General features: G+C 45.4%; 1 protein-coding gene across 15 annotated transcripts in view; it reads left to right on the forward strand.

Annotated features, from left to right (window-relative positions):
* CCSER1 (coiled-coil serine rich protein 1) overlaps window positions 1-14,889 on the forward strand; it is a 1,152,782-nt gene that overhangs the window by 54,925 nt on the left and 1,082,968 nt on the right. For 6 of the 15 annotated variants that reach the window (XR_006290310.1, XM_037896869.2, XM_043545155.1 and 3 more), the window contains exon 1: window positions 12,101-12,422. The exons of 1 other annotated variant lie outside the window; for it this stretch is intronic. The gene's annotated coding sequence lies outside the window, so the exon portion shown is untranslated. Of the gene's footprint in view, window positions 1-12,096; window positions 12,423-14,889 lie in introns of those variants that run through there. 8 more of the 15 variants (XM_043545152.1, XM_037896868.2, XM_043545154.1 and 5 more) reach the window with 5 other exon arrangements.

Below are 14,889 nucleotides of genomic sequence, written 5' to 3' on the forward strand. Positions count from 1 at the left end.
CAATCCTTAATGGGTCTGCAGAATGCCACATTAAATACACCAGGCCAGCCCCTTCAACATGGAGTTTGCAACTTGGTCCAGCCTGAGACCTGTGTATGCTATCGTTAATTAAATCTAAGGTACTCTGCTGAGCATATTCTGAAAGGCCTTGGTATCCTATTGATCTTATTCCTATCTGTCGGTAAGAACAAACAAATCTATCAGCATGGTAAAAGCCTTAAAGGAACGTTTGTCTTTAAGTGATTGGGAAGGAGGAAATGCTCTTGAAGGTAAGATGCCCTTCAATAGACTGGGGGATAACGCCTCTCATCCTTCATGGCAAGAAAACAGGATAATTAAAGAAATATATAGACCCTTAAACCCTGTTTGTGTCCAGAGTGATGGGCAGTAACTCTTGGGACTGTAAATGTAACTATATATCCAAATATGGGGGATGTTTACATGTCGTATTGTGGGCATGGAATACTCATCCACAGATTACAGGCCCAGTCCTGCTCCCTTTGAAGTTAATGGGAGTTTTGCCATCATCTTAAATGGGTACAGGATTGGGTCCTTTGCTATCCCTGCAATTTCCCACAGTGTGATACTAATACAATATATATTTTGCGACTGAGCTTCCATGGCAGGCTTGCTTCCTTACTGGATCAGTAGAATTTCTATAGAACTAAGATTCATGGTGTTCTGTCTCTTTTGTTGCCTTGTATGATGCAGATGGTCATGGGTAATAACTTTATAGATGGCCTCCACGATAATCAGTTGATAGTTGCGTGCCTCTATTTTATAAAATATGCTTTTGAAATAGCTCCACTAGAAAGAGTGACATGAACAGAGATCTCTTTAATCTGGGGTTTTCAAAGGAGGCTGTGGGAGTTAGGACCCAATTCCCACTGAATTTAAATGAAATTTTGGTTTCTACCTCCTGTAGACTTGTTTGAATATCCCAGAGTTATTTAAGGCACAAAGCTTCCTATCAGGCTTTGGGCCCCATTGTGCTAAGAACTGTACAAATGCCGAAAAAGAGATAATCTCTGTCCCAAAGCATTCACAAGCTTTGCTTTCACTTTGAATTTCTTCTAAAATAGGATCCTTTTTAAAAAGAAAAGAGGAACATATGCTTCTGTAAAAATGGCATAGTCATAAAATAGAAAAAGAATATTAAAAATTGGTGGTATTATTCTGGTTTGCTATAATGCATTTTCTTTTTTGTAAAATGTATAGAAATTCCTAAGATTTTTTTTCTTATTACTAAGTAATGCTTGTAGAGAGAACTCCGTATATTGGAACAAACAGCCTCAGCTGATTCTGGAGGTTCCATGGCAGGTACAAAAATGTTTACTGGATAGAATAGTATTGAGGGACATAAATCTGGGCAGCTTGTTGAGGCATAACTTACTATTGCCCTGGGGAGGCAAAAAGCACCCTCCATTTTTAATTTATTCCTTGTTCATGAACACAAATTTAATATGCTGGGTACTGTTTACATGCTACAGCACTTATTTTTAACTTTCCTTTTTATTTAAGATCTATTTCAAGAGGAATTTAATTGTCTAGGCTCTAGGCATAGAAGTATTAAAAACACTGAAAATTAAACACAACTGATAACAAATGCCTTCGTGTTTATTTAATAACTACTCCATACAGGTATCTTGGAAGAAGACTGTTTATTACCCATATAGGATTTAAAGGTTGTCATGAGAAATATATACAAATTTTACTCCAGGGCAGACCAAATAGGAACATAAGAGTCAAGAAACTTCTTGACATATAAATTATTACAACTCGATTAGCAGTGCAATAAATTCTGCATTTTGAACATTTTTTGTTTTTGATTTAATGTTAAGCTAAACATGTTTGGCAATATCTGGGCACCTCTGAACTGAAAAGTTTTCTGATAGGTTACTGCCTTGATCATCTGTGCTGCTGTGTTTGCTGTCATTTTTGAGAATCCCAGTGTTCAAAAAAATGATGTTTGATGCCATTCGTCGCACTTATGCATCAATAATCAAACTGTCTAGGATGATATTACTAAGTCTATCGGGTGTCATGTTTCAAGACATATAAGGTGATCACTAGCTAGGAAACAAACTTCCCCAGCAGTTTAGTATTGCACAATTATATAGGGAGTTTACGCCTTCTTCTCTAGCATCCAATATTGGCCATTGACAGAACTATGATATTTGCCTAGGTTGGTCACCGTTAGTCTGCTCCATTATGGCAACTCCTGTGTTCCAGCAGCACAAACTCCGTAAAGAGTGGTGTATTAAAGGAAATGACGAGAAAACTGAGGCCCCACTTGAATTAATAATACACGAGGTAGGCCGAGTATTTGCACGGCACTCTGGTTATTTGTGCTGACTTGTTTTTATATGAAACACAGCAGTTGTACATCATAAATATGTGTGTTGGAGTCTGTTAATATTCGTAACAACAATTAATAATGCATAGCTTTTTTAGGGCCTGATCCAAAGCCCACTGAACTCAAGGGAAGGACTGTATCTAATTGATGTGTCCCCGAGCAGTACTCTATGTTTGCACCAAACTCATCACATTGGCTTCAGTTACTTTCTCCCCCACCGAGTGTATAACAGTTCCATAATATTTTAGGATTTAACTTTAAATTTAGATTTTTGAAAAAAGAAAAGTGGTTTTCCCTTTCCTGCATACAGGATATGAAGCTAAGCAGAACAGACACTGAATGTGAAAGTGCACCTCCACACCCTTGTTTGATTTTACATTGACTTGATGCTTGATACTCTCCCTTCTTCTGAAGCCTAATGGTCATGTGAGCCAGTGTAATGCTTCTTGAGGCAAAGCAATCTGCTACAGTAATGGAACGGTATATAACGGTGTGATTCTCGTCGAACTCTTGGGCATTGGCAAGCGTTTTCCATGTACGCCATGATACCGAAGTTTGAATTTCCTTGGTTCAGCTGTTTTATGAACACACTGATTGATACCTATATGTATTTTCTGCACCAGTGCTTTAGACTGCATTGTGTGCAATACCAAATACGCAAGGAAGGATGATTTAGTGACTAGGGCACTGTCATTGGAATCAGGAGACCTCGGTTCAGTCCCCAGCTCAACCACAGATTTCTTACGTGATCTTGGGCAATTCACTTAATCTACCCTGTGCCTTAGTTCCCCCATCTGTTTAAAAGGGGTATAACACATCCATTAATGATTGAGATGCTCAGATGCACTGTACTACAGAGGCCCACAACGACTGGCCAGCAGCTTTACAAACTTCAAATTGATAGCTCAACTGAAATGCTTTCCTTTTTGCCTAGGTATTGTGTGATGGGCTCTTAGGATAGTTTTGCAGAACAGCGAAGGATGCACAGGAGAGACGTCTGGTCTGCTTGTGGGGGAGGTGGATGGGTAGAATTTAGTGAAAGGAGTGATGGAGGCTGGCATCCTTAAGAGGGCAGAGTTAAGGTTGTGGTGCATTCTCTGTGGTGTATGATGGTTGTGCTAATGGCGAGCGTCTCTCTGTGCGGAGGAATAAAAGATGTACTTTCCGTAGCCTTAACTTTTCATTTCCTTGCCTTTTAACGCTTGTGTTTGATATAATGTGGGCAGAGATCAACCATAGCTGACACATAGCAGAGGGTTCTTGTGCATTAATACATTTCGCTGTTTTGTGTAATGGACACTTAGATAAGAGGGATAAGATGAATGTGCACCTGGCTGTTTTGGTTAATTTCACTTATTTTTTGTCTTGGACTATGTCTGCTACCCACGTGCCCAGTATAGTGGGAGGCATTTTGTTTGCAAAGGAGAGGAATTGCCATTCAGTCAGTTGGGTGTGCGAGGGTTATGGAGTGTGTGAGGGGAAGTTATACCTTGGAGCAATGTCAATTTCCTCTCGACCCGGTCCATCTGCTTCAGCTGTACTGGCTCTTTCTTTTATTGTACTTGTTGTGAGATAGATCCCTAGACCTTACTCTGCTGAGGAAAACTCTTTAATAGTTCTGTGTTAACAAAACAGCTTTTGGGGCACTTAGGCCCGAGGCAAACCTAATTAAAGTTAGTTTAATGCAGAATTTATGAACTCCCAATTCAATGGTACTTTGGAAGGCTCCTGCTGTGATGATGCAGTGAAGAGAATGGCAGATATTGCAAAATGATATCCATTCTTCATCTTTAGCCTTCTGCTTTCCAATGCAGAATACCACCCTCAGTCCATGTTTCCCATGCCAAGTAAACATTCAATACATGTCACATAAAAATACAGCTCTCTCTTCCAACAGCAGGTTTCTTCTGTCTTCCCATTTTGTAGGCTGCTTTAATAAAAAAAACTGAAAGGAACGTTTATCAACTTACACTTGGCCCCATGTACAATCTTTATAAAAATAAACTTTAACATAAAAACCCTAGAACAAACAGGAATGTTTCCACAATTAAAATTTCATTTAAAAAAAAACAGCTGTTTTTAAATAAATAAACAAGCCTCTGCAATGTTTCAAACCCAAATATTACAAAGTAAAACAGGCTAGAAAGAAAAGTGAAACTGACTCTATTAATGCTCATTGTCCAAGCGGAGTGACACGTGACGTGGGTTGTATTTGTTTTAATGTCTTTGTTTATAATAATATAAGACCTCGCTCCTACAAGGAGCTCCGTGCAGGCAGTACCTACCTACATGAAGCACCACAGACTTCCAGGCAGGCACAGGGGTCTGCTCAGATAGATCTCTTTGCAGGATTGGAGTCTAAGGCCCAGTGTCCACACAGTTTTTGTATCAATAAATTGTTTCATTGATGGGAATGCTTTTGCACTGATATAGTTATATCAGTACAATCCCTTGTATGGAGGCAGTTATACTGGTATAAAGGATCTTTATATCAGTATAACTTATTCCCCTTCCCATAAGGGAATAAGCTATACTAATGTAAATAATCTTTATATTGGTACAACTGAGCCCACACTAGGGGGGTTGTTCTGCTTTAACTATAGTGGTATATTTTAAAACACTGCAACTTTTGACTATAGACAATGATGAAGGTGGTGGTAAAGTAAAGGAATATATTTTCAATGTATGATTTTTAAGTTCTTTCTTTAAATAAGAATCCTTTCCTCTCCATGTCCCTTCCTTAGTACAAACTGCATGTCCCCCTGCGACCCATTCTCAAACCCAGTTCTCACAATCGTGCATAAGAAATAATTCAGTCCTTTCTTTCTGAGCGATGGATGCTTTTTGGCTCCATCTCCCCCTTCTCTCCTGCCTCTCTCCTCATCCCCCTCCCCACTCAAAATGACCGCTTTAGACCCAGAGCGGAGGAAGAGTGCATTGTAGTGATATCTGCATTGGCTGTTTGCATGTGGTTGAAAACATGAAAATGCTCAGAATAAGGTGAACCAGACATGTCCCTAATGGGTGAAATGAGGAGTACAGCATAGCACATGGTTGTTGGGGATTTTTTTAAAAAATTTTGTGCACGCCTGCAGGGACACATTCATGAGAGTTCAAATTTCTGCCAGACAACTCACTCCAGGGCTATTTAAAGAAATAAAAATCCACACGTTTTGCTCATCTTAATAATCTAAAACTTTACAGGGTAAGGAGCACTTGTCACTGTGAGTGCACTGAAGTGTATTTTAAATTTCTAATTATAATTTCCATTTGTGAGCATAGTTTTGAAGGTGGTTATCTTGCTGAAAAGCAGGGTTGATTCTGCCACCGGTAGTGAAGGAGTCCGCTTAAGAAGAAGGAAACACAAATGTTTAATTAAACATCTGTTTTACATTACCATGCTTTTTATGATTAACCTAAAGCAGGGTTTGGCCTCTCTTGTGGGGTTCTTAATGTTAGCATCACAAACAACATCACTTTTTAACATAATGATTGGTTCCCACAAAGTAGCTTACACATTCAGCTTATGTAGCATTGTACAGCAGGTGAACTGGGTCAAACAATGAATCCCTGTCCCAAAGAGCTGCTAATCCATGGATAGAAGTGGGTATGATCCTGGGCAACAAAACTGACACAGGCTGGTTTATTATGGAACAAGTGTTTCTTGAAGGAAGAATGGAAGGAACTTGGTTTCTCCTCTGAGTATGTCAGTGTGGGTCCCACTGTATATGTGCACATGCCTAATGCATGTGAAGATTCTTTTGAATAGCAGTGTCTATTAAGGCTGCACATGTATCCTTTGCCTCCTCATGTTCCCATATGAGAGCATAAAGGGCAGGGTGGCTGCAACCCTACCTCAGTTCCCTCTTAGCACCCATTGTAGCAAAACAGAACCTGGTGAGTGTCTGACCCATTAGTTCTTACCCTTGGCTAAACCTTCTACAAATCTTCTAAAAACCTTCAGAACTCTTTTGATTACCTTGACTTAGAACTGCTGTGATCATCTCTACCCATCTGGACCAAGGGTTGATGCTTAGACGCTCCCAGTACAGAGCTCCTTGACATGGCAGAATGAAAGCCTGTGCATTTGAAGACCTGTCTATCCTGCAATGGGCTAATCCCCTTAAGAGATGGCCACCGTGGATGCCCCTTCTGCCTAGAAGAATCGCATATACCAAACAGTTGTTCAGTACGGCTATCATTCTCTGCTAAGATGTGTAAGTTGTGAGACGCGCAATTCAAGCTCCAGCTCCATCTTCTGGAACAATCCATGAAGGTTTCCTCATCAGACAAGCTTCAAGATCCTGCTGCATCATCCAGTCTAGTAGGCAATCAACACTAAAGACCAGCGCAGAGAAAACTTCACTGAGAAAAGGCCTGACCCTGGCACCACCACCCCTGACACCAAAGCTGTTTCCAACAACAAAAGCATCAAAGCTGGCATCTACCTTTCTGGCATTGAAGTCCAGTACTGATAGAGGCTGTTCTGAACATGGATGCAGAGACTCCAGTCGGAGCTCCAGGACAGACAGTGTAAAGACTCCAGAAATAAATCCACAGTCCCAGCACTGAGTCAAAGGCTGGTGAGAAGGAGCCTTTGTGGAGAGCTGGCTTTGCTGACGTGGGCAGGCCCAAGTTAAGACAAGACAAGCCTGGACAAGTAATTGGTGAAACAACTAAAACTATTGTGAATATATTTATAATAAATAAGGAAGGCAGAAACTAACTATTGTGGGTATATTTGTAGTAAAAAAGTAAGCAGAAACACCCTGAACTGATAAGCTTGCCTGATGCAATCTGCAAAGCAATGGGACTTTACATGCAAGAAGTATAGATGTTAGCATCTAGGAAAGATGTATATAACTGTGTGGTGTGTGACATGAATTGGAATTGTAATATCGACCTGTAGCTCTGTGTCTGGGCCTGGCCAGCATGGTCAAACAGCTGTTAAATGCCTAATAAAGTAACCTGTGACATGAGCTGGAGTCAAACAGAGTTTTTTGGATCCCAGAGAACTGGATTAGGTGTTCTTCCAGAACTGGACAAAGCCGAATTGAAAGGTCTTGGAGGAAATCCCAACACAAAGTGGCTACCACAGAGGATGTCCCAGGTCTCCCCTCGGCTCAGTCTTTGGTGCTGAAGAATCTACTGTACCTGTACAGCCCTCAGTACTGAGAGCACCATAATCTTTGGTGCCACCCCTAGATGAGGTTTGTTTCTACTAAGTGTCGTGGATGCATCCATTCTCCCCATCCTCAGAGCAGAGGATTCTCTATTCAAAGTCAGCTTCCCCTGCAGGGCTCCGCCACAAGCCTCATCAGGACTGGCACTGGACTGGGCCATAACCAATGAGGCAACCATACTCCTACAGAATACTCACCATTGCTCTGTTGGGGTTCCTGGGGTCCACTATTTCATGTTTCGAGAAGCTGGTCGCCACCTGATTCATGGAAGAGAAAGAGGTCAGTTTCCCTACTGGTGTCTGTGGCCAGACCACCAATGCTGGAGTACCAGGAGGAACTGGACACAAGGGCAGAGCAGGCTGTAAGTGCTTTGTGGCAGTGGCTGTCTTTTTGTTCTGTGTTTGTACAGTGGCTAGGACAAATGGGGCTCCAAGGTGCTACAATAGTACAAATTATAAACAGTACCCAAGATTCGGTATCACCACCAAAAGACCAGTCATCTTCATCTCCTGATGATACTGTAACCTCTGAACTGGTACCAGCAACTGGTGACTTCAAATCCTTTTGAGGATTGACAAGACTCTGGAGATAGATATGTCAGTCATATCAGAAAAATCCAACAAGCTGTTTGACTTCCTGTCAACTTCTGGTCCTGTCAGGATTGCCCTTCCCATAAATAACCGGCGCTTGACCCAGCTAAGATCCTATGGTGGATGCTGACCATGATAACATGCATGGCAAAATGAGTAGGAAAAGTAATACCAATTACCTCCAATGGGGTTTGAATACTTCTACCCTCACCCAATGCAGGATCCTTAATTGTGCATGACAGCCCAAATTCAGATTAAAAGTAAAACAAGTTTATTAACACAAAAAGAGGATTTTAAGTGAGTTCAAGTGTACGGGATAAAGGCAAAAATGGTTACAAACAAAGAAAAGGTGATCTCTCACTTCCACCTGAACCAATTACCTCACCATGCTTCTTCCTAGAGCTGCCCTCAAACAGAGAGAGAAGAAACTGTGTACACTGGATGTGTCCAGAGCTTTTTATGTTGCCTTGATAGCACCAACCCCTTCTGATTGTCTCCCCACCTCTATGTAGCCATTTCTAACCGTCTAAAGGCCAAACCATCTTGTCACAGAGTGAATCACACAGTGAATTTTCACTTGCCATCAACTAGTTGGTAAGCCTCCAAACATCAAAGCACACACGACCAGCTCACAGGCAGCATGTACCTCTTGCGTTAGGAATGTTCCAATTTCTGAGATTTGAAAAGCTGCCAGAACATCTTAAGGAGCCACAATACCTGTAGTGTAGGTAACCATTCTACATATTAGTCGAGGCAGCTATCATAGAGGGTGGTGCGAAGTAAGGCACAGGATTAGGAGTGGATGAAGGAGACAAAAGGAGTGATGAAAAGAGAAGCACCAAGTAGATAGGGGATGTAGGAGAATTGGAAATGCCAATTTTATTAAAAACTTTCAAAACATCTTTCTCAGTTGGTTAGTGAGAATGTCGTCGTCTTTGTGAATCTGCATACCCTGAATGTAGAATCTTCTCCTAAGATGTGTGCATACTTGTGAAAGAACTTGATGGGCCTGATTCTCCAGTCACATCATTGCAAAACTGAGGAGGGGAGAACTGGGTTACTTATTTATGTGGGTGTCCAGAAGCTGCATGTCCTGCTGCTTTCCTGCACCTACCCAGTTGGTTTTCAGCCAGCTTACCTACTTTAATATGGAGGCTGCTTGATGATTAATCATATTCCGACCGGGGTTCCTTTCATTCACATAAAACATGATTAATAGTTTGTAAAGCTGCCATTACTGTGTCCAAGCTTTGCTGCTTGTTGCTGTTGGTCTGCCTGTCTGGCCACACTGAATCAGAGCCTGTGCTTGGAAGCATCCTCCTCAAGAATGTCTGGGAGTGCTGCTTAATGACAGGTGCTCATCTTTCAGGACAGCAGACAAGTGAATTTACAGCAAAGTGCTAGAAAGGTAAGGTTAACCCCTGGGAGGCTTTTTGAACCTTTTTACTTAAATGTAAGGCAGAATGAGGACAGGGAGACAGTGTAGGGAATAACTGACGATCCTTACTTGGGGACTGATTTATCAGAGCACTTAAGCATGTGGCTAACTTTAAGCACATGCTTGAATGCTTTCCTGAATTGGGACTTGATTCCCACTAAAAATATCTGGGTACTGTATGTCCTTGTTTGCAACTTGTGAATGGCGAAGAAATGTAATTTTACTTGGAAGTGTTTCTGTTGAGGAAATGTCAGCCAAGGTTTTTCAACCTTATAATGATGGAGGAGGGATTTCTAAACTACTTCTACCTCTTTCCCGACATTCCACTTTCCATTACTACACATCCTGTATAATGTGCTCCAGTCTTTCCTGTAAGATTTACTGCAGAATTCATTATCTACTCCAGATGTATTATTCAGCACCAGCAGAAAAAGGAACAGGGCAGTAGAAACAAGACAGCAGAAAGACATAAGGGTTCTTTCAGGTTAAGTCCATTATATCCCTTAGAATAGAGTCCAGGGCAATAAGCATGAATGAATGAACTAGCTATGTTTAGAAACAATTACATATGTGGAACCTGCTTGTCTAGACAGCCGGTCTTTTTATCTAGATCAATTTGTTACATGTACACTTGATAATACTTATGTGCTAAATCTTGCAAATTTTCACTTAGACCAGTTTTGCAGGGCTCTAAACAGCTCTACAGGTCACCGTGCAGTAGTGACCAGTTGTGCAGCAACAGGCTGGGGGCCTCACCCATTCACTTTTCACAGGGACAGACCATTTCCCCCTTCCCTGCTTCTACCCCACCGAGGCCCCACCCTGGCAAGGTATGGGGGGGCCTTAGAGCCACAGCCCGGCCATGATACGAGCTGGGTGGGCAGTCATGGGGAGCCACGGCGGCCCTGCTACCTGCCCACAGTGCGGGAGGGGCTGAGAGCAGCCCCCGGCCATGTCCCTGCCCCCCAAGGCTGCCCAGCCGGCCAAGGGCAGGTGGAGGATCCCTGAGTCCATGCCAGCTACGGGTGTGTGTGTATGCGCTGCAGAACCTCAGCCCAGCCACAGTAAAGAGACGGGTGGGCAACTGTGAGGAACCGCAGCGTGGATCCTCCACCTGCCCTGGGTGGGAGGGTCTCGGGGGCAGCAACCCGGGCCGGGGGCTGCTTGGGATCCCCACCCAGAGTATGTGGTGGGTCCACCGCTGCTCCCTACAGCTGCCTGCCTGGCTCTTAGCATGGGAGTCTGGGTCCCTCCACTTGCTCCGTAGAGTCTGTGCTATAGCTGCAGATACAAAATTTGTATCCGCATCAGAGCTGATCTCTGCAAAAAAGGTCCATTGATATGCGGATATCCACGGCTATAAAGCGGATACCCATGGATTTGCAGGGCTCTACTTATTTTTCTGCAGGATCAGGACCGGAGACCACATCTGCAAACCCTTACTCATGCAAGTCCTCCTTATTCCTGTGCTCATGTGAGTTGTCCTTTTACCGTGGTTTTCAAACACCTGTAGGCTGCAGACCCCTGCGAATCCACAGACTAAGATTTCTAAAGAAATCTGTACTTCCATTTGAAATTTTTTAAGGGTCTGAAATTTTTTAAGGCCCACCCATCTGTGTTAGCAAGAAACAAAATTTGAGGGGGAAAAAAAATCGTGTTCACAATGTGACATGCTAACCACTCCAGCTTCCCTTTGAAAACAACCCTCACACCTATGTTCCCACCTCAACTCCAGCAGGGTGTGAATCCAGCCTAACTGGACTGAGTTCTGGAGAGTTACTCCAGCTGCCAGTCTGACTTTCCATCCCTCTCCCTAGCTGAGACTCCTGGCAGGGGAGCCAGGGTTTTAAATACAGCGCTCTGCGGAATGGGTCCATGAGCATCACCTGCCTGGCTTGTACCCTATTAACTGGAAACATCAATCACAAACTAAATACCTAAAAACGGGGTGGGACAGTGGAATCCGTTGGCTACACTACAGTGCATCAAAATGACTTCTCAGGCAGGGGGCCAGTGGACACACACCTGCGTGGGGCTGAACCCCGGGCGGGGCGCCGCCTTCGCTCCTGGTCTCCTGTGTGTGCGCCTGGCCTAGGGTGACCAGACAGAAAGTGTGAAAAATCAGGATAGGGGATGGTGGGGTAGTAATAGGAGCCTATATAAGAAAAATTCCCAAAGAGCGGGAGGTTTCAGAGTAGCAGCCCTGTTAGTCTGTATCCGCAAAAAGAAAAGGAGGACTTGTGGCACTTTAGAGACTAACAAATTTATTTGAGCATAAGCTTTCGTGTCCCTATAGGATCGGGACATCTGGTCACCCTAGCCTGGCTGCAAAGGAGGCTTGGGGAAAAAATACTTGTCTCCCTCTTTGCCTCCCGGCTGACTCCGAGCCCGGCGAGGTGAGGTCGCCTCAATCCGCCCCACCCCTCCCCGCCACCCCTTTGCCCGCCTGGGCAGCAGGGGTGGGACCGGGCGCTGCAGCAGGGAGGTGGCAACACAGACACGCTGGGAAGCGCCTCCCCCGATCCCTCCCCTGCTCCTCGCCCTCCCCGCACCCACACACACAGCGCCGGCTGCCAATCCCTCCTCTGCTCGCTCTCACAGCAACAACATGCCTGCCTGGGAAGCGGCGGCTCGTGCAGAGGAGCGGGGCTGGCTCCAGGAGGATTATTAGCCCTGAACCAAGGGGTGGGGTGGTGGCAGTGGGGGTGGGCTAAAGGAAAAAACACCAAACCAGCAAGCGGAGGAGGAGGTGGGGGGCAAGGCAGAGACTCAGCCCTGCCACCCCCCCCGCTCCCCACCAGACACCAAGCTCTCAGTGCGCTGGAGGAGCCCAGAGAGAGCAGCAGCCCAGCCAGGTAGTAAATATCCTTCCTGCCCCGCTCACGTCTCTGCCTTTGCGCTTTGCTCTGCTCCCTGCCCCGGGGCTGGGCTCAGCCTGGCAGGCAGGGGGAGCCAGCCCAGGCCTCGGGGCTGCTGCTGGGCTCCTGACACAGGATTTGGGGGGTTTGGGAGGGAGGTGGCCTGTCTCTGCCCCCCCTGAGGTGTGGGCTGCGGATGCATTTTGGGAGGGTGGGGGGGAGTTGCATGAGGCTGTTGCCAGGCTGGGTGACTGCAGAGGGAGGGGAAGACGGGCTTTGCTGCTCTCCGCTTCGGCTCCTGCAGGTAGATCCGGGGCCGGGCAGGCAGCAGGGCCAGCTGATTGGGAGCGGGAGGAGGGCGGCCGGGGCCCCGGTGCGCGGTTGCACTGAGCGGCAGCAGGAGGCGGGGGCAGATCCGCGTTGCCAGTGCCGGGCGTTCGCGCTGATTCCGGGGATTTGGCTGAGCTTCGCTCCAGCAAGTCGGCAGCGGCGGCTGGGATTAGGGAGAGGACAAGTCGCTTTGTGGCGGGGGTTGGCTCAAGGGCTCCTGTGGGTTGGCAGCGAGCGAGAGGAGGCAGGCTGGGCTCACTCCCAGACAGGCAGCTGCCTGCTTTGCAGCACTTAAAGGGGACTCGGGACGCCTGCGGCTGAGGGAGGCAGCTTGCAAAATGTGGGAGCCATGGACTTTCCAACAATGCCACATGTCGCCTCTTCTTTCCCCCTGGGCCACTGCTCCCTCGTCCAGGCGTTGGCAAACACCCGGCACCTAGCCACCCTCACGAGAGAGGGGCAGCCAGGGCATGTGGCATTTGTGGAGGGGGGGCTCTGAGGAGCAGGAGAGAGATGGTGACATTGCTAGGAATTGTTTTTGTGGGGACAGTGTGCTCGCCCTCTCCCCTGCACAAGACCTGAAGCTTCAGCATGGCTCTGGCCTGAAGAGTGTCCTAACCCAAAGACAGATCTAGACTAGACAGGAGGCTTTGGGAAATCCAGAGGATGCTGCTTTTCCTCTGGTGCTGACAGAATTCCCATTGGTGTCCGTGAAGTTATTCCTGACTCTCCCTGGTGTGTGAACGAGAGGAGAGTAAGGATCTAAGTTTGGCTTTTCATTCGGTCTTCTTTTTTTGAAATGTTCATTCAGCTGGCGATTGCAGGAAGAAGCAGTTTGTTGGGAGAGATTTGAACCGGGGGGGTTGTGGTGGCGTCAGATGATGTGTGGCATTTCTAGGTGGCTCCCCTTTGAGTCATGAGCTGAAGGATGCTACCTGTCCCTTTCTGAATCACATGAGATGCCTCACAGGGTGGAAGAAATGGGGATGTAGCTAATTACACACAGGGCTTGTGAAAATCCATGCTTTCCTTGAGTACATCCTCATGTCCTTTTCCCTAACTGTAAGAGCTGTCCTCAGGTGATTACACACTTTGGCTTTCCCTGAGGAAAGGAAAGGTGCTGGGAGTTGTGTCACTGGGGAGTTGAGAACAGTTTTCCTTTCCAGCAGAGAAGTGAAGTTTCTCAGAGGCCACAGCTGTCATCCACACTTCACAGCTCTCTCCCTCCCTTCAGCTTGTCCTGGGAGCCACAGTGGAGAAAGTAATCACTTCTTTCCACCCATTTCCCTTTTAGACATTTTCACAGCTGAATGTTTCTAGAAGGGAAACTTGAAAAAAATCCTCTCTTGAAGAGCTGATTCTATGCTAGACATGTTTTTCCTTCTGGTTTATATTGCACTTGAAGTGTTAAAACTCTCGAGAGGCAGAAGGAGAAAGAGACTGGGAAGGTTTACTAGCTACTTCAAACAGTTCCTCTTGCTCGAACTTAAAAGGGGAGGGGGAAGGAACATGTTGCAAAATCAGTTAAAGATTATATAAAAGTGAAATATTAATGACCTGAAAATGTTTCGACAGCAAAGACATTGCACCTAGTCATTTTGGAAGCTTTCCATCCTCTTTACAACTCCTTATGGTATATGTAACTGTGACTCTGTAGCAAAATGCAATTAAAATTAAAGAGCAGCAGGATTTGTAATTATGTAGATAGAAGTATGCTCATGGTAATAATGGATAATAATACATATGCGTCTCTTGCATAGGAGTTGCTTTTACTCTTGTTCTTGAATGATGCTGTTGGACAGAAGCCAGTAGCCTGACAAACTTTTTAAACATTTTTTTAAGGTATCGAAATGCCAGGAGCTTAATTAAGTCCTGGGTTATACACCAGAGGAAGGCCTCAGGCCCCAGATGCTGGAACGTCCTCTGAGAGGGACAGTTGTGGTGCTGCAAGGTGCCTGTGGCAACTCTCACACTGCGGTGGGTCCGCAGGTGGCTAGTACAGAAGGAGGTAGAAGGAGCCAGAAGGAGGTAGGCCTGCCAGGGAAGGTAGTAAGGGCATGAACACTCTAGCCTGCTCCCCCTGAAGCCAGTAGGAATTTGGAAAATCTTCACTGGTTTCCATGGGAGTAGGATT

This window comes from Chelonia mydas, chromosome 4 (assembly GCF_015237465.2).
Source record: "Chelonia mydas isolate rCheMyd1 chromosome 4, rCheMyd1.pri.v2, whole genome shotgun sequence".
Classification (NCBI taxonomy): domain Eukaryota; kingdom Metazoa; phylum Chordata; order Testudines; family Cheloniidae; genus Chelonia; species Chelonia mydas.